We start from the raw sequence: 20,390 nt of genomic DNA on the forward strand, positions 1-20,390 counted from the left end.
CCATTAATTAGGTCAGAGCCGACCCTGCCTGTGGATCCGAGCGGGTCACTGAATCATTCCCGGGATGAATATTAGCCTGTTGTTTGCAAATAGGTGATATATGGTGCCTATATCCTTTGGTGATGAATGTTTTTTAAAAATTTCCTCTCCTTTATCAATTGACTAACAAACTCATGTATCACTGCCACTCTTGCTCGCTTTCCACATAAATTAAATAACCCGCTTCTTGTTCTTCTCTTGTTTTCCTCTCGCTCTCCTCCCCCCCCAGGTCCGGGCCACCCCATGTTGTTGTTGTTCCTGCAGTGCAGTAGTTTAAAGTATTATCATTAGTGAATGCATTAAGGTGAAATGCCTCTCTAAAGCTGGCGCTCTTCCTCTCTCCCACATGCAGGCACACATATACCCCATCATGCACTTGTGCTGCCGGCCAGATCGGCGGTGCAGATAGAGCCCTTAAGTGAATAGGAGGGAATAATGGCCGTAAAAGGAATAATTCAGTGCAGAGTGGAGCTGTTTAATCTTGGCCAGGGGGACGGTGGCATGCGGTGATGGCAGTAAGTGTTGTTGTGTAATTAGGGAGTATTTATCAAAAGGAATAGCCCCACAGCCCAGGCAAGGCACTGTCGCAGCCTCGCAGGCTGAAAGGTTATTCTTATAATCACAGGGGTGTGTAACGAGCGCCAGGACAAAAAACACGCACACAAACTACACTACACACACACATTCTACCATGCACATAAAAGCACACACTTCTATGTATACACAAAATACATGCATACAGTAGACTATATGGGTATATATGACGACTGTGCACATGCCTAAAATGTACAGCCTGCACTACACCTCAGACACAAGTACACATGCCTGTGCACATAGCACATGCACACACACACACACACACGCCACACACACATACACATGCACGCACGCATGCGCAAACAAGCACACACAAACGCTGTTCTGGACACAAGGTTACCTGCTAGGATATGGACATTCGAAGTGGAGCCACACAGACGCAACAAAGGTGAAGTCAGTTTAACTTCAGTGAAACAGGACAGACATATTTTCCTAATTGAGTCAAACTCCCCCAAAATCTGTGGCTATGATGATCACTTGGAGACACCAGCCTGAAATTGGTCAATAAAATTTGGTTGAATGTAGCATTTTAAGGACATTAGCGCACCTTTTATTTGTCTCTGATCCTTCTAAAGGCTCATCAGAAAGCGCTCTTAGTCCTGAAGCCTTCCTAATTAGATGCAAAAATGAATACTTACGGATACTGAGCACACACCCTCAGTGTATAATGACGCCACACAGGGAAGATTTCCCACCGTATTGTGATGAGGCTCCTGTCATTTACTGTTATTCCCTTTTTGATCATTAGCTGCAGTAGAGGTACTGGTTTTATGCCGCAGGTTGAATATGCATGTAAATGGGACAACATGGGGTGTAATTGGTAAAACTGTGTCAGAGTGTTGCAGGACTGGGTCCAAAGTGGGATTCAGCTGTTGTTTTATCTTTGAACAGAGCACTTTACCTGACTTGCTCCAGGAAAAAAAAAACTGCTATTGGAAATGGGTGATTATGAAAAGGAAACACACTGTCTCACCTACAGGACACCTGCTAAGCAAAATAAATTATGGCAACAATCTTGCACTGCATATTGGAATCCAAAAAAAAAATGCAGACATCTTTTTTCGAAGATCTTTTTTTTTTTCTTATATTATAATAGACTGGGCTATAGTTCAGACCTGTGTACTTACAAAACTTATTCTTCTGATCAAATTAAAGACATCCCAGTGTCTAAAACAGCCACCCCACATTGCTCTCTCACTGCTGCTCTAGAGGAAAACCCACAGGAGCAGGGAAGGGGGCATCTCTCTAGGAGAGAGTGCTTTGTGTCCTGTGTGTCCCGGGCTCTGCTTTGTGTCCTGTGTGTAACTGAGGATAACCTGGTGAGATGGGCCATCAGCACCATAAGTCATAATTAAACCATTAAACCCAAAAAAAAAAAAACTGATCCAGGATCAGCTTGTTCAGTCTCAGTTGTGGCCCAAACAATTATGTGAAAAACACAGGAACTGATCACGAGCCAGCATGTGGGCAGATCATGTATGAAACAGCAGCCAGATGTCAGATGAAAGCCTGCATGGCTGAAGCAGTGGTTGAGTGTGTTGGGGGGGCTTGGGGGGTCTGCCACTCACTGACGCAGGCCTGTATTCTCCATTTCAGAGCATCAGGCCAAATCAGCTGCCAGCGGCTCAGTGACCCGCTCTGGATCCGCAGAAGTGCCCCCTGCACTGCAACTCCATGCAGATCCACAGTGACAGATGCCCCCCCTGTCTCTCTCCTTCCAGGAGCGTAAGGAAGACCTCATTTCAGACGGACCTGTGCAGGGAGCACGCTCCATCACAGGAGGGGGAAGCATGAAAGATTCAGCAGCCCTCAAGTCTAGTTTTTACACGCTGCAGCGCGACCGAGGGGAATGGGATGAAATTGATGAAGATGAAATGAGCGGTGCATCGATGATTGGTTTAACTACCCCTCCCCTCCCCTCCCCTCCCCTGCCCTGCCCTGCCACCTGCCTCCCCGCTCACACATTCCTACAGCAGCCCTTCTGAGCATTCCCAAAGTTGTCCTCCATTGTTTCCCAGGGCTGAGTGAGGCTGTGCCTATCCAAGCCATGCTCTCTCACTCCCTCCCTCCTTCTCTCCCACTTAGCCAAGGTCAGTCTGGGTTACCAAGGTCACCGACTCCTCGCAAAATGGTTCCAGATGGAATCAGTGCCCAGGACTCCAACACCACCACCCCCCACCCTATTTCTCCAACTGACAGAAACAATAACAAGGTGAGGCACTGTAGCAAGCTGAGAGCTTGTGTGCTTTTCTTAAATAACAAGAGTGTTAGTATGCATAAACTCTGAGGGCTAAAACCTTGCACAAAAAGAATAGTCACACAAAATGTCTCTCTCAGCTTTAACTGAAAATAATTAAGAAACAATGAGCTAAAGCACAGAGAATAGCACCAAGTCACAGCACAGTGTGCCACAGACCGTCTCAGGAAGTGCAGACACAACTGAACCGCATCACCACATATTCATATCCGCCATTCAGCTTCACCCCACAGTGCCCTCTGTTGCCCCCGCAGATCCAGCCAGACCTGGGCTTACCCGGAAAGCGGGGAGGGCGAGGGTGGCACCTGTCCCGCTTTAGTCTACGGCGTGATCAGGAGACGGGTCCCCAGCTGCGGACGCGTCCACCTGTCTGTCCCGAGCTGACGTTCCCCCGAACCCGGAAGCATTTGCCTGCAAGCGTTTGAACAATTGGAGGTAAATACGGCGCAGACAGCCCATTTGTTTGGGGCCGGTGGTGATACATGGTTCTGCAGCGTGCAGCACATTTTTACAGTGTGAAAGAGCCAGTGAATAATGAAGCAATCGGCGGCACGCTGTTCACTCCTCCTGTCCACTCTCACAGCTATTTTTATTATTGTCTCCCTTATGGTTTTCATTTTTCATATTCCGCCGGCCCGGCCCCTCTGGTCACGCACGGCGGGAGGACTCAGCCGCGACTCTCCTGCCATCGCTCCCGTCCTTCTTCCATCTTTCACTCTCTTTTTATCCTTCTTACCCCTGTCCATTTTTACTCTCCCTTTTTTTTAATCTGCTGTAGAACTGGAATTTTTCACTGGTGGCATACCGCTGTATGTGACCAGGAGGTGCGAGAAACACAGATTGAAACTTATTAAAACAATTCCGCTAGACCCTGGCAATGCACTGCATAATGCACAGCTCAAGGACCACGTGTTTGTTTCTTCTCGGTTGTAGTGAACAAGGGACGGGTGAAAGCAGACTAGGAAAAGAACCATACCTCTACCAAACAGGGTCCACCATGTATCTCAAAGGTCATACCTATCAGGCCCTTTGTAAATTGCATAGTGACATCATCTTTTCTCACAGACATGATTGCTACATCGTTTAAAGAGGTCTCAGAAACCATGTATGTGTTTCAGGTCTGGGCTGTAATGAGTAAAAGATATGACTTTTTTTCTGGGTACCTCTTTGGAGAAAATACTGTTCAGTGCATACTACACACACATTGAAGTGAATGGTAAGGAATGCATTCTGAGTATGATTATCATTTATGGGTAAGGGCATAATAGATCCTGTCTTAGCTCACCATGCTTTCTGTCCACTAATCCTGGATCATCAGTGCCTGCTCTTATTCTAACCTCAAACATTTTGCCATTAAGATGAGACTGATCCAGTGTCTGCGATTCCTCACTTTGCTCTGCGCCTGTGATACTGTTCCAGCTGTGGCTTGGAGAGCAATGGAGGAGGTTACAGTGAGCGATGAAAACCCAGTTAGCTGTTCAGCAGTGCGCCTTCAGCCCAAATGATGGCGGTGGTGGTGGAAGGGGGGAAGGGGGGAGCGGGGGGGTGGAGCGGTGGTGCTGAAACAGATGTAAATCCAGGTCAGATTCGTGGGTGGAAGCTGAACTGCTACCTGGATGATTCACTAAGTGGCTAAAATTATCTCCCCGCTTTGGCCCTAGAGACCGCGTCGTTTTGGATCTCTTTAATTTAACCAGAGCTCATGTATAGCACCTATAATGGGTGCCTCTTAATTCAAGTGACAGTTTTACTGGTCCTGAATTATGGCATCATTGCTCCGAGGCTCATTATGTTGCAGCATTACTTCACGCTGGGCTACGCTAATATTCAGCTCTTAGTCCAATGAGTTCCTCTCTCTCCCCCCATACAGAAGAGCAGAAATTACAGGCACTCAGGAAATATACCATTGCAATCAAGTAACATAGTGCAGAGCTTCTGTAACACAGTTTAAATGAAAAGAAAAGATTTAAGGACATAAAATGTAGGCATGAAGTTCATTTTAGTCATATTAGCTCCAAATTTGGCAGTCGCAGTGCCGTAATACTGATTTTTACTTTCATAAAGTGAAGACTATTCAATGTTTCAGCCATTTAGAGATTTGTTTAGATGTGGAATCACATGGTAAAATAGCACACAAAATAGGCCAGAACCAAAGATAACTTTTGGTTTGTGTCAACCAACTTTTAAACATAATTATTAACCTGTAGATCCAGTCTCTCTCTCGCTCTCTCTCTCTCTCTCACACACACACACCCTCTCCCTCTCTCTCTCACACACACTCACACACTCTCTCCCTCTCTCTCTCTCCCTTTCTCTCTCTCAGGCTCATACAGACACCAGTGGCCAGGTCCAGTGTGGTGATCCATCTCTGTCAGCCTGCTAAAATGATAACGCCAATTAAATGAGTAGAGTAATTGCCCTCGGGTCCCAGAAGGCCCTCCCTGGAAGCGGCGGCCATGGAATAGGAATGAGACCTGGCCCCCAGAGGAGCAGGGCGAGAGGAGCAGAGAGAGGAGGAGGGTGTGTTGGGGTGATTTGTAACTTTTAACCTCTGCTGATCACCGATGGCCTTGGCAGAGGGAAAAAAAAAAAAACTATCCAGGGTCCACTTGACAGGACTTACTGCCCACGCCACTGCACTCAACACTGAACGGCAAATGCCTAACCAAACATGAAGGCTTCATAGCACTGAACTCAACACTGCACGGAAAATGCCTAACCAAACATGAAGGCTTCATAGCACTGAACTCAACACTGCACGGAAAATGCCTAACCAAACATGAAAGCTTCATAGCACTGAACTCAACAATGCACGGCAAATGCCTAACCAAACATGAAGGCTTCATAGCACTGAACTCAACACTGCACGGAATGCCTACCAACATGAAGGCTTCATAGCACTGCTCAACACTGCACGGAAAATGCCTAACCAAACATGAAAGCTTCATAGCACTGAACTCAACAACGCACTGCAAATGCCTAACAAACATGAAGGCTACATAGCACTGAACTCAACACTGCATGGCAAATGCCTAACCAAACATGAAAGTGTTGTACAACAGCAGTCAACACTGTACTGAAAAAGCAAACTGCTAACTGCACTGAAAGTCTAGCCATTGCATTCAGGAGTACACTGCAAATGGCTGACTGGATTTAAATGCTTCACATCATTTAACTCTACTACACAGTAATATTTTGCTAAATGCAAAAAGGCTCACATTGGTCAACATTGGCAAATTGCCAGCCAAACACAAAAAGTCTCATCGACACTTTGAAATATGGTGCAGTTTAAATAGCATTATATCACTAAAGACATGTGGTGGTGAGATAATGTTGGTAATTGGTAGGCTTCATTGAGAATGCTCTATGTGAGGTTACAATATGCACTTTTTAGATAGAATAATATGACAAAACAACAGTGACCAAAATGGAAACCCTCACCTGCTTCTTAGTCATTTTTACTATTTCTATTAATACTGAACTAAATATACAAGGAAGTAGTCTATACTGCATTTACCAATGTTTTATTAAACATTAATAACTGTAAAAACATTTAATATGAGATGGACAAGCCTCTCCATACATTCAAAATGCTGCAGTTGCCCCTTTACAAAATGTGTTTCGATATGATTTATTGCCACAGCCACATCAATTGCAGATAATTATTAAATATATGGAAATTTTCACATTTTGGTTTCAGGATTTAGGAAATGAGCACTGAGAAAAATCTGTCAGAAATCAAACTAAGCTGGATGAGTGTGCGACAAGCAGGCTGCAGGGTGGTGGTGAAAGCAGTACGCTGTGGTTGTGCACGCAGCCCCCCCCCCACCCCCCCTTCTTCTCCGCAGGTCATGAATCCGTAAGGGTTAGCCACAAAAGGGGTGCTAATAGCCGCCCCTGTGGCCCACCCCCACAGAGCTGAGGGCTGTCATAACTGCGGTTTGATTCATGGCCTGTCACCGCAGTCGTGTGGGTGGCTCCTTGCAGGGCTGGACGAGTGGAGGAGGCAGGTCTGGGCCCCAGACAGTGGTGCTCCTGGAGACCCAAGCGCCGATGGATCACTCCGTACCAAGGAGGGCAGTGCACAGGTTACCGGGCCATTAGGTATGAAGGTGCGGTCTGTACACTGGCCGCCCAATTACAGACTGACGCCAAATGTTGTTACCCCCGATGCAAAATGTTACTTCGAAAGATAGCAAGGGGCTTTCAGGACCGTAGACACACTTTCCTCTCTGAATGAGATCGCCAAAAGAGTGATGAAAATGAGGGTCTTAATGTGACAATAATCCTCTCTAATTTTATTAACAAGATTTATGTTATTGGTCTGGCAAATCGCTCCAATATGTTCGGCATTATGCTCCGCCGTCCCACTCAGCTAAAATAATAACAACAATAATAACAATAATAAAACCCGAGCATCGATCCTGCTGGGTTAGCCGCTGCTGCGGCGTTGACTTATTGCGTGGAGCGCGGCGCCAAATCCATAATTAGACTCTTTTGTTGCCCGTTGTTGTTGAAAATGTAATTATGAAAGATGAAACACAGCCTTCAATGAGATTGCTGTAAAATAGCATAATTAATATGGGGTTTGCGAGAACAATCCTGTATTACGGGGCCCCGTGTTGCAAGTGAAATTAATTAACTGTGCCAGGATTTATGAGGGAGGCACGGAAATGAGAAGAATTAATCCGAGGGGGAAGATGGATGGTTGCTGGAAAATGATGACGCCCGGACTGGGGTACTCTCTAACTGCTTTAGGGGGCAGCTTTGGGGGAGAGCTTAAGATCGCTGACACAATTAGCTGCTCTACACCAACAGCTGGGACGGGGAAGGAATTGGGTAATTTCTGGCTTTATCCACAGAAACCCCCTCCCACACACACACACACACACACATACCCTCCCCCAGGAAACAGATAACAGAGGAATTAGACCAAGACTCCACTCAAAATTATCAAAAGTTGAGTCCAGAAAGAGCCCATCCAGAAACATGCAGTATTCATTTCCCAAGCAGAGAGGACACAGCTATTAATCCACAAACGCTGCACTGATCCCCAACGAAACTGGAATCTCAACCCACTCCGCTTAGATTCATTCCGTAATGGCAGTCAAAACGGGTCCTAAATAACAACAGCCAAGCCAAGATTGCAGGAACTTGCACGCAATTCAATTGGTGGCTACTTTAATCTTTTGGACACTTCGGTATGCTACTTGGACTTATCCAAGTCCAACTCCACTAAATTTAGCAACTGAACGCTGCATGCAATCAAAAACAGCCATTGAACACAAAAGGCTGCGCGACGCTCATCTTGACCGATATCCAGCAGAGTAGGTGGCAGATTGTTCCCAGTCTAACAATGGGACTTTGAACAAAAAAGTGAAAATGGCAGCAAAATACAAAGAACAAGGGGAGTCCCAGGCCTCCTTACACCTGAGCAAGCGTCGTCTGTCAAGCCCCGGAAGGCAGCGGTAATCCCAGCACAGATTATTGAGCCTTTTCACTGGTTTTCCCCCTTCGGCCGATGCGGGCCTACTTCAGCTGCGCGGAACAGAGCGAGCAAAGAGCCCTGCTGCTCTAATAGGGGGCTAATTTGCTAAGTTCTCCCCCAGTCCAGTCCTGCCACATCTGAGGGGGAGACTGAGCAGGCCGATGAGGGGGTAATTAGCCCCCCAGACAAGATAAATGAAGGCTTCACAGTGTCCCAGCGCAGGACAGTTGATTAGGTGGGTGCAGTGGGAGCGTCCAGGCCTTCCAGAGCGTGTCCTCCCTGATAATTAACTACACAACACAGAGGCTTGAGAGGGAAGGAGAGGGAGAGCGCTGCAGCTGAGGAGGATCCCTGATCCCTCAGCCACAAATTGGCGTCTTTTGTCCTATCCTCAAAGTGATTATGAAATATTGTTTAATTTGCTGCACGGAGTCGGTTGTGATTTTGATGAATCGAGCATTTTTATTTCTTTAGTCTGTTTATTGCCCTGTGGTAAGAAGCAGAGGGGGGTGAGAAATGGGGGGGGGGGATTGGGTGTATGCTGTATGACTACCACTCATTTTCCACGTACAATGTTCCAAGCAGATAGGGAATCACAGTTAGAGTTTAGGAAGGTTTTTCACAAATTCACTGATGCATCACAATGAACTAGCAAAACTGCTGCATTAAATTTGTTAAATTGTTATGAATAATAATTTAAAGGAAATGTGAAACACTCAGTAATATGACTCAGGCTCATTTGCTTTTTACCTTTAATAAGACATGGACCTGCATTCAAATCTGAAATTGACTCAAACTAATGTTTTTTTTGCAGCTATCACTAGGGCCACCTTAGAACAAGTTCAGTTGTGACATCACTAGGTTCGTTTGTCTTGGCTGCTCAAGCTATTCCTATTACTAGACTGTTGACTTTCAATAAGCTCAATGATGAATGGTGAGGTAAAAACAAAACAGAGAACCCAAGGAGGGTCCTTTTGTATTTCCCCAGGATGCTCAAATGAGCATTACCAAACAAAACTTAGGCTACTCATTTTCACAAACTGCCTCTGACAAGACCACAACAACTGCGCCATTGGCTGTCTGCTCTCCGCCTGAGGCAGAGGGGTGATGGGTCTGCAATGAACACTGTATGAAGTCAGATTACGGGGAGGAGGGGGTCTTTTTGATGAATGCACTCAATTCGTTTTTTAGGACCACAGGTCTTGGACTCTGCGATTTCAGAGCAACTAGCCAGCAGTGCAGAAGTTGCAGTCTCTTTAGAGGCCGTTTGTGAAAAATTTATTCAACCATTTAATTCATTTATTGAATTCACTTTTTTTGTGATTTGGACACATTATTGTAGTATTGGGCCCTTGTCTCCATGCACTGATGTTAGTCAGGACTTCCTATTCAAACTGAACCCCACAAACATTTGACTCAACAGATCCTTGTCTTGACAGAACTATTCTAACCATGCTGTTTGGACCAATAGTGCACTAACTACTTGTATTTATTTAGGGAGAGCAGAAAAACCTTCGAGACAGCATTCCACTAGATCCAGGAATGTGATTTGCTCTCATTGGGCGCTAAACTCTCCTGACAGCTCATACACCAGCAGCACTCTCCAGCTTCCCAAATAACCGAGCAGTGGCCACAGAAACAAGTCCTGTCCATTAATGAACCAGAAAAACTGCCACCTTTATAGAAAAATACCATTCAGCCCTTTAGCACTGTGGGGTTCAAACTGTATGAGGCAAGTGCACAGAAGAACTCTGCTAGTCTTCCAAGCCTTTTCCCTCATCTGTTTCCTCGATGCTGGCCAGATGTGGACTGGGAAGAGAGCTATCTTTCTGGCCTGGCAGTGGAATGTGTGCCTGATGAAAGCTGGATCCGGGGGAGGACTGGGAATCACACTCTTCCGTCCCTCTGGACTGTGCCAAAAGAACCCCAAAGTGCTGCACGCAGGCCATGCCAGACCAGAGCGCACAGCAAACAGAAACCCGTTAAAGCCCGTTAAAGAGACAGGACCTGTCAGGAGAAGGCACTGGGACATAAGAGGGAGGCAGATACTGTCATTGCGCAGGCAGACAGACTGGCAGTTAGGCAGCCGACATCGACGGGAAGGTCAGAGGAGAAGTCAAGCGCAGTGACGCAGGCGACCGGAGGCTCCAGGCCAGCGGGCGAGAGACGGAGTGGCAGAGGGTCCGATCGAGACGGAGGGGCTTAACACGGCTCGCCGGCTCAAGTTCACATCCCATCCCACCTGCAGCGACGTGAACGAGGCCCACTCTAATTGATTTAATGGCTATCGACAGAGACCCAGAAAAACAGGCACTCAGTTTCCCCTGATTGAATTAAACACCTTTTATGGCGGGAATCGATAGAACGAAGATGATGAGGGGGAGAGAGGAGAGGAGGGTTATGATATGTAGACGTGTGATCTGTCTTCGGGCTGCCCCTGCCCACACTACCGGGTTGATGTGATGTTGTAATTCACGCAAATCAATGCTTTTAAAGCATTTAGCCATGCCCAATAATGAACTACTGTCAAAATAGGCCTGCAAAGCAATATATGGGAAGGGTCTGTATCAATCATAATTACTGAGAGTCACGACAGTTGGGGAACCTGAAGGATGTGTGCCTCCATGATGCCATTTTCTTTTATGGTTTTATCAAAGATGAATAATAAAAATAATCAGATTTCAGGTTTGCCTTGAGTAAAAAGGTAGATGAGAAATATTAGAGTTAAATGTCCAGTGTTAATTCAACTCTTAACAGATAAAATTTGGTCCCACTCTGGAATGTAGGACCAAATGTTATCTGTTAAGAGTTGAATTAACACTGGACATTTTACTGTGTAGACTGAGATCAGCTATAAATACTCTTAAGTAGCCACAGCCAGATGTGGGGACTGTTCAGTCCTTGGCTGCAGGTTTCCATCGGTTTCATCATAAAGTGTCATTCAATATGTGATAACGTACACCGGAGAAAAATTGAATAGACCGCTAACAAAAGTGATTGGATTTCAATGAAGTATTGGCAATCAGCCTACGATGGCAGTCGCATCAGTGGCCCTGTGTCCCAGGGGAGACTCATCATCGCTAAAGACAAGAGAAATTGAGCCTCGGCCAGTATACACCGCAACCAGGCTTCAGCCATCAAACCTGGATGACTTCCACTTGAATGGAGTCTCTGGGGCTGCCCAACTTAGTCACCCTGGCAACAGAGACATAGGTTACATCACCAACCCACCAACCCACCCTCAGCGATCCGACTCAATTAGTGTCAAACTGCCACATCCATCCCTGACCGGTCCCTCTCCCCAGATCAGATCGACTCGCAGCAGACCCCGGTGACCACAGACAGCCATGACCTAATGCCATGAGTGTCCACTCCCCAAGCACATAGCCATTACTTCACCTGGTGAACGTGCATGGAAAAAGATGCACCACAAAGAAAATAATAACTGATACTGTAATCACTATACATTAGGTTTTTTTTCTTCAAAATGCTTCAGAGTATCAGGTCAGATTTGTGGGTTATTGTCTAATGGCCTGTAAGTATTCAATTTTAGCTTAGTTTGCACTTTTCATGGGCACGGAGATACACAGAGACTGCCCTTTATTGTTGAAAAGCACGACGTTTCTCAGAATTAATTCATAAACTTTCATAGAGTATTTTGTCAATGGAAACAATCTGCCTTTTAAATGCAATTTTGTTGCAAAAAAAAAAAAAATCTGAACCTATGTCTTCATTATAGAATTATAGAAGCACTCCTTTTAATAGCTGTCTGTGATACAGCGAGGGAACGTACCCAACAGTCTACTCTGCTTTATGAGATATTCTTCCAAATTACAGACACGCCGTTTCGATTTCTTCTGATAAGACCTTGAGCTAGCCCCTGGGATACACAGCCTGATGAACACAGTCCTCTATGAACCTTTTTACTACAGAGATAATGAAATCAATATTGCATATAAATAAATACCACAAACATATATGTGATGAACTGGCTAAAGGTCGTACATAACTGATCTGTCAACCCACTGCCACTGAAATGATTCTGTTCATCAAGGCAGCACTTTAGATGTTAAAAGAAATGTGTGTGTTTGTGTGCATGTGCGCATGCATGCGCACGTGTGTGTGTGTGTACTCCATGATGCTAGCCTGGGTGTATACCAGTGGTTCTGAACACCAGCTACCAGTTTACTCAAACAGGGCACTACTACATTTGTGCAGCCAGTGTATGTGCTCCCCTAATCACTGGAAACACATCCGGACTCCCTGACTGTGTTTAAATCACACATACCATTCCATGCCTGAACTGAGCCCAGGACCCACCATATATTTCCCCTTTTTTTCTTCCTTGTCATTTATTAATGTTGTAAATTGTTCCTGGGCATTCTTTAATGGATGAGAATCCAACCTGTTCATTCTTGGCCATGCACACCAATGGACTGTGGGGATTGCGGGGGTGGGAGGGATAAGGGTGGCTGAAGGGCTAAGAGAAGGCGGATGACATGGAGAGTGAACTGTACAGCATGTTCCAGTTCAATGGATACTGAAAATGGATTAATATATCCAGCTTAATGTGTAGCGTTAACTAATCTTAGTAGCTTAACACACAAACAGAGTATTACAGATGAAGATTAAAGGAGGCAGATGGATAATTTAGGCATGGCTTATTTCATCTGTTTATTTGGTTGCCATCCTCTCTCTACACACAAAACTAGATTATTAGCTTTGCGCTACAGATTGATAAAGAAGGGAAGGAGAAATGGGGCAGGGGTGACTACATTTCCCAGCCTTTAATTCAATATGTGCAGTTCTGTCATTTTCACTGTGACTACATTCTACAGTGTGCTACAGCACACATCCTTTCTTACTATCCCAAGATTCACAGTGATTTTCCTTTGCTTCTGGGCAATCCACTCAAAAGTAATTTTAAGTGAGTGGTGCCTCACCTCTCCGTCAGTGCTGCTGCTCCCTGACACGCACCTCTGGGATCCGACAGGTGATCTAATGGGACTGACGCCCGGGCCGATGGGGGCACACAGAGACAGACGAATTTGATTTAGCGAAACAAGGGGGCAGTGGAGTGCGGGGAGGCCCTGTCTCTACACCGCCACAGTGGGCTTTCGTATCTGGCTAAATCAATTATCAATCGATACAGCTTTTCAATTTGCATGAATCAGAGGGGCTCAGCGTTGTACCGCTTCCTTTCCCCCTCTCGGTGTTAAAGGCATGAAGAGTGTTCACCTTCTCACGTCTCCCCCGCAGTAATACCCCTCCCCATCGCCCGCCTAAAGCCCATGAAATGACATTGCCTGGACAGCCAATGTCACATGCTGAACTGTGCTTTAACTACAGTGAGCATCTACCGGACAGCCACTAGTGTCCTTGTCCGTTTCTGAGGTAAAGTTTCCCTTGATTAAAGGTATTCTGGATGTGAGCATGAAGGGCGCTTATAAAATCTTTTCCTCACCATTGTGAGTTCACGTTTTTTTCCAAGATATTTTTGCAGCTTTGTGAATAGCATTTTGCTGACGAAAGTTGAGCAAAGAACAAAACAAAAACAAAATGTAAAATTACTACACGTCCTTACGGGGATACTCTGTAAGTTTAAATCTGATGACACAATTCATCACAAATGTGAACGTAAGAAATAACTGTCACATTACCGAGTTCGCAGTGTATTTACATGAACAATGACTTCAGCGCAGACAAAGTGCAGGTGCAAGTTCATATTTCATACTGAACATCTGACTTCCAACAATATGCAGAGTAAGCCAATGATCCAGTGAGTCACTGAAGCAACAGCATCCAGTGTTTTTCCAGCACACAATTAACGGCTTTATGTGCAAGCATGTCATAAATCATGTGACATTATAGATTTGACTGGAGTTCGCCTTTGGGGAATCACATATGAATATTAATCTTATTATTTGATTTTCATAGTTATAACGTCTGAATACATAACCCCGTATTTCCTATCCCAGAATGAAAATGAGAACATTACTGCCATATTTTATTATTATTATAAATGACATATAAGTTTTATAATATTATAGTCTTTATGCAGTGACAGTCATGTCTAGTCTGCTTATAGGGGAGAGAAAGGAAAAACATTATCTGTAAGGGAACAGAAGTGCTCTAGCTCAGCCAGTGCAGTATAAATGGGAGAGGTGAGGGAAAGAAGTGGATGGAGCCCACAGCACATTTTGTAATGAAAGAAGAACGTTCACAGTGATCTGAGCAATGCCCATCTTAAAGAAGATGAATGATCTGCTCTCTGTTCAGTGACCCTCCCATACACTGATCAAGACGGGTTTAATTTAATATCACAGTGAGAGCTCAATCCATGTGTAATTATGTCCCAGGATGAGGCGGGTGCCGAGAGGAGCACCATTAGCTAAATGGCTCAGTACCATGGTACTGCTAAAAGGCACACTCTCACCTGTGATTGGCTAAACTACTCTTTACCACGGTACTTTAAAGCACTCGTACTATGCTAACCTGCTAATTGTGATTTTACTGCAGTGTAGCGCTAGGTACACTTCCACACCTGATCAGCTTTACTCATGTCTTTACCATAAGTGCTAGAAATATGTGCACATTGAATACAATTTTGGCTGCATTACAGCACTGTGCTGTCCAATGATCTGATGTTCCAGTCCAGAACTATTTGAACTAATCTGCACCATATAATTTGTCTGCTATTAAGTTGCTATATAATCTGCTATTATGGGCTAATAGTGTTATCAGCAATATCAGCTGACATAATGAGTTGTTCTTGGAGTTAACTATGGGACAGTGATTTGGGAATATCCTCTTCATGAAATCCAATGGCCAGACATTTGCTTTTGGAATGCCACTGATTATTTTCCTGCGGAGTAGGATACGAACTGGATGTTGATCAGAATAAAGATCATTTAAAGATCACTCCAGAGACATACATGCAGAATAACAAAATTAATAATTTTGTTCGATGGGTTAAAATGAGTTAAGTGCACCTCAAAAATAAAATACTAACTGTAATTTCCGAGCTCTCTTGAAATAAGATGGTGGTTTTTACAGGTTTTCCACCTAAAATGTGCTTCTTGTGATTGTAACTCTGATTAACACCCAGTTAATGCACTTTTAGTCTATTAATAATCACAACCACCTAACACACACAGCACACACACACACACGCATACGCATGTATGCACGCACACACACACACACACATACACACTCACTCACTCACTCACTCAAAACCCAGTGAGGACATAAATTTCCACAGCTGTGACTTCCAAGACAAATGGCCAATAAAAGTGCCAGGGTTGTTCATACACACGTTTCTGGCACAATTAAATCAATTTCCTCTAAGTAGCAATAAACATGTTCTCCTTTAGAGCCCTGAGCCTGGGCCCATTATCCCTCAGTCAGGCTATCCCCTCTCACACCCCAGTGTCCTAGTGCAAAGGTCAACTCTATGGCCTGTTCTCTCTCATTAGCCTGTCTAATTAATCTTGACCACTTTTAAAAAAGGGGGGGGCTGACACATTTTAACTGTTAGCGAGCTTTTTGATCGTGGGACAACCTCCATTAATCACCCATTCCTGGCCAGGGCCTTGACAAAGGCATAACGCTGCCACAGCTCTGCAGGGGGTGGAGCTCCGTGGTCTGGGCATTCTCTACTGAAGTGTCCAGGCTGCCCTCCAGGCCTGTGGAGCCTCAAACACAAAACAAGCCCTCTACATGTAGGCTATATGTAGATCACAGAAAATAACAGCACGCACACTGACTCACAGGAAATATGTTTTTTTTTTTTTCATATGGCCCACCTGCCAGTTTTAAAAGTGCTGTGCTTGATGTTCAGTTATACAGCGAAATGGCTAAGCAGTATGTTTCTATTGGTGCTCTGCCACTGAGGTGCTGCGACTATAATTGAGGCTGTTGTCTTCCCCATGGTGAGGGATTGTAATTGTAATTGACCATTACCCCTCTCTGAAAAGAGCACACCGAGTCCTCTGTAAACCCTCTTGCAAAAACCTTAGGTTATGTTCTTACACTCATGGGAAATGGCACTTACTCCCATTCCAGTTAATATTCAATGTCTCATTAAAAATAAATCAGTTACTGATAGAAAAAAAACCTGAGAACATCTCATAAGAGCATCTATTTTTAATTATTCCTCAGGCCTCAAATTTGGCATGAAGACTCCCAAGTTACCCTTTCAAAATTTTGACAATTTCATGTCTGCGTAATATCTACACCGCAAAGGCTGAAAAACATCAAATTCAGGCAATCAAAGGCCAAATTGGCCCACAGAGACAGCAGTTCATTTCCAGTGCTAAAATATTCAGCAGGCTTTTGTCTGTTCTATTGGAAATAATGGCGCCAAAACCTTTCTTTTCGCCGTATACTGCTGAGGCGAGCATGTGCGACTGGCTTTGCGGTCTGTGCGCTCCCGTTCCTGCTGGCCCAATGGGCCACCGGCCCCAGCCGGCTCATCCCAGGACCCTCCTGCGTGACTCTTTACACCTCCCGGGGTCCTCCTCACCCGATTCCGCCTCCCCCAGGCCGCCGGTTCCCCTCCGGCCTGCAGGGTGGCAGGGGTACACGCCCCGGTCGCCATAGTGCTGACGGCAGCCCCTTCCTTCCCTCCCTGACCCGTGCCACCCTGCGGGCTCCCAGGGGCCGCCCGAGCGGAGCCGCAAACCCAATTTCTCTAATGTCATTTGCGGAGCGCGAGGGGCCCCGGCTGTCACCGGCTCAGGGGCCGGGAGGGAAATCGGGGGCGACAGTTGAGGGATTCTTAGATTTGTGCAATCAGACAGCTCCTGCCCTACGAGCGGCTGCCTTTCTGTGTCAAACGGTCAAAAATTAATACATTATTAACTCCGGCGCAGGGTAATCTAATCAATTCATTTGGCGCTCCCAATCCGAGCTTTTAAGCGAGCGGCAATGGGCTGTAAATGCGGAGCGGACGCGGGGATGAGAGTTGATGACCCCTCTCCTGGGATGACAGATCTGGGCTTCCACGCTTTTTTCTTATTTTTCCACCCTGTTCTGTCGCAGGGGTTCAGCTGGAAAGCATCACCCTCTCCTTTCACCGCTGTTAGCAGCCCTGAACTGGGCGAAATCAGCGAGCTTCACATGTCATCAGGCCATTAATCAATCAATCAATCAATCAATCAATCAAGATCAAATCTGCAGGCCAGAAGAGCTTGGCTTCCAACAAACGAAAATGATACCAAAAAGATACCGTTACATATGAAAATTCAAAAAGGCTGTCTGGCAAATAAACATCTTCACCCCTTTTGTGGTCACTTCAGATATCTAATTTCTACCTACATGGCAGCAATATTTTACATTCTGCAATACTGATTTCCAAAATACAAAAACTGATTTCCTTAATTTGCGTTTGTTCTGTGAAATCGTGAGTTTTTAATCGACTACCCAGAATCCATTTCAGTTTAAATGACAAAATAATGCTGTAATATGTAATAACAAACGTAACATAATTCATTTTACACTGAGCTGTGAGTCTGCTTTGTCCAGGTTTCAACAAAAGTGGCACGTGTATAACTGCACCCGTCTCTTCCCAGGCAGGGCACGCTCCTGGGGGGGTCAGTGTGAAACCCTTCCCGCGCACACCAGATGGGTGCAGTCCGATGCGGTGTGCCTGGGTGAGTGGGCGGCAGAAAGGGGCAGGGGCGCGCACGCACACACTGTGTCCCCAGTATCTGCGTAGGAAGGAGGCAGGTTAAACTTTAACCAGCTCGGCCTGTTTCCGAGCCACCCCCTCTCCCATCCCAGTCACCGTCCCTACGTTAGAGACAGGAGTGATGGATAGCGCCTGTCATCGTGTCCCACATGAGACTGTAGCTCAGTGGGGCCAGTCCTCCTGGTTAATCTGACCTCCTGAGCCAGAGTGGACAACACAACTGCACTACGGCCACCCTGCCCCCAACACACACACACACACACACACAATACAATACTAACTCCCAAACACAAACCCAAAGTCCACTTTTTCATTTACACGCTCCCTCCCAGGCTTCCATCGCATAGCAAAACTCAATTATAGTTATAGGTTCTTTCACATAGCTATATGCAGCAACTGTTTGGAAAGTAAAAGCAGATGAGAATGAAACAAAAGGAGAGAAAGCAGCTGTGTGTCCAAAGGGCTAATGCAAATCAAATCAAAGCTGCTAGTTGGCAAGGGATGGTGGGTACATCTTTAACGTCACAAGGATTTAATTGAATTCTAAGTAATGGCCATCATCAGTTGCCATTTTAGTTATACTGAAAGTCACATCCCTGTGCATTGAGTGACTATTAATTGTGATTCACAATGAATAGTCTATTCAACACTGAAACCTTAGATGTTAGGCCACATCCAAATCAGAAAATGCGTGTCATTCATGAAAGAATTGTATCTTGAAAGTAAATGTTTATCTAACTCTCGCGACCTACAATAGCTACTATATCATACATACATTTTTCAATATTACCTACATTGTTCATGGAAGAAGAAGCAAAGAATTGTATTAACATTCCATTTCGAGTTTTATTGCCAGGTTATGCACACCCTTTGCCTTCCTCTGAATGCCCTTTTTGTTTTGGGAGCAGATCCATGAACTTGTTCAAAGAGAGCTATAAAATATTCCCAGGGACCGTCTTTTGGCATCGGAAAATATTTGTGTGCAATGGCCTTCCTTATACTTTTCGACACATTTCACAGTGAAGGGGGTCCTGCCTGCATGGGCCTGTTTTTGGGTGGGAGCTGACAGCACATGGGAGGAGGCCTTGCCTTGCGGGTGTGTGGCAGTGACAGGGGCACGCAGCACCTCTCAGCTGACTCCGAAAATCTGTCCGCGTAGGACAAGCCCGTGAAGACTCATCCATCACGCAGCGCAAATACAGCCTGGGCCACTGTTGACATGGGGGTTAACAACTTGACACTGACAGAGAAAGGCATGGCAAGGCAAGAAAGAGGGACGGAGAGGGTGTGTTTGTGTGTGTGTGGAGGGGTGGTGTTGTCCTGGTAGACATGTTGGCCACTTACAGCAACTGAAACAGAGGTACCTAGTTTTAGTAAAGAATAACTTTAAAGCTTGATTTAAACTGTCAATGGTCTTGTTGCAACAATCGTATTGACGAAATGTTCTTCAAAAGAAGAGACAAGGTTGCATTGTTGCGACAGCCTTCTCCTGCAGGTGGACACCAGGAAGCATGACTCTATAGCACTGCCCCTGCAAGACACACTCCGCTAAAGCAACACCATGTGCTCCTGCACTAAAGCGCGTGGGCACCTCCGAGGGCAGAGACAGGCCGGCTTCCTGCTCCCACGGCCGCTTGGACCGTGCCACGCTCTCCCCGTACCAGCTGGGCAGAGCTAGACCGTAGGCCGTTACCTGGGCTCAATGCCAAGGAGTGGTAGGCTACTGACAGGAAGGAGCCGGGTGGGGTGGCGGGAACATTGCACTCTGAGGCCGGGGGAACTGACACTGTCTGGACAGGGGGATCTGACCTCTTACACCTGTTACCTGGCGATGAACTCTTAAAGAGTGACATGGACAGCGCGGACTCTCAGCGCGGGGAGCATACAGACATGAGCCACTACTCTGCAGCACTGCAGTCCTCACACTCTGCCCATGGATGCGCTGACGCCATTATAGATCATTCGGAAGAGGTGAGGGGACATAAATCACATTCATGAGCTTTAGACATTCTGTTTACAATGTAGACACGAGGAAAAAAAAAAAAAGATGCAAGGCAAGCCTCAGTGGAATCAGGGCCTCATTTGAATATTTCAATCAGAAATAACGTGGGCACATTCACTAAAGAAAACAGAGGACCATGATAAAATCAGGTTGGCAAAACTGGAGAGGTGAAATACACGCGCAATACATGGCAAGAGAGCCCTCTGTGAGGAAGCATGGGGGCAAATTTAGAGAAATCTAACCCCCTGCAATATTATCAGGCAAGCCGTACAGACCCCCATTTTTAATTGCACTTAAAGCACAGTGGCAGAAC

The 20,390-nt window shown here is 45.7% G+C and overlaps 1 long non-coding RNA gene across 1 annotated transcript in view; it reads right to left on the minus strand.

Annotated features, from left to right (window-relative positions):
- The window catches only part of LOC135234229 (uncharacterized), a 29,132-nt gene continuing 8,742 nt past the window's right edge, over nt 1–20,390 (minus strand). Inside the window, exons 3-4 of the long non-coding RNA XR_010324042.1 lie at nt 3,170–3,304; nt 1–297 (exon numbers count right to left, since the gene is read on the minus strand). This is a non-coding gene — a long non-coding RNA (uncharacterized LOC135234229). The remainder of the gene's footprint in view (nt 298–3,169; nt 3,305–20,390) is intronic.

Source organism: Anguilla rostrata, chromosome 11 (assembly GCF_018555375.3).
Source record: "Anguilla rostrata isolate EN2019 chromosome 11, ASM1855537v3, whole genome shotgun sequence".
Classification (NCBI taxonomy): domain Eukaryota; kingdom Metazoa; phylum Chordata; class Actinopteri; order Anguilliformes; family Anguillidae; genus Anguilla; species Anguilla rostrata.